Genomic DNA, 360 nt, shown 5'->3' with positions numbered 1-360 from the left:
CGCGTGGCACCGGCTGCCACCGGGGCTGCCACCGCCAGGGGCCTTGCGCAAGGGCAAGACGCAAGGAACCACACAGCATCCCAGAGAAAGGAGCCTCCGCCCGTCTGGTCCCTCTTCGGGCGGGAAAAACAAAGCCCTAATCCCGGCCACTGAGTCTCCGGCAGGGGCACAAGAGTTCGTGCCAGCAGGGAGCGCCTGGAGTGCCTTTCGGAGTGCAGGCACGATCCAGACTTCGCTAGCATCTTTATTTATTAAACTAGCCCTGGGTGAGCGGCCGAACGCCCCTCGGCTATGGCAAAGGCAACCTCTAGGAAATATATTTACATAGGGCAAATTTCCCGTTGGAAAACAGACAAAAGG

The sequence above is a fragment of the Myotis davidii genome, unplaced genomic scaffold (assembly GCF_000327345.1).
Source record: "Myotis davidii unplaced genomic scaffold, ASM32734v1 scaffold385, whole genome shotgun sequence".
NCBI classification, from domain to species: domain Eukaryota; kingdom Metazoa; phylum Chordata; class Mammalia; order Chiroptera; family Vespertilionidae; genus Myotis; species Myotis davidii.
Note: the sequence above shows the minus strand (reverse complement) of the source record.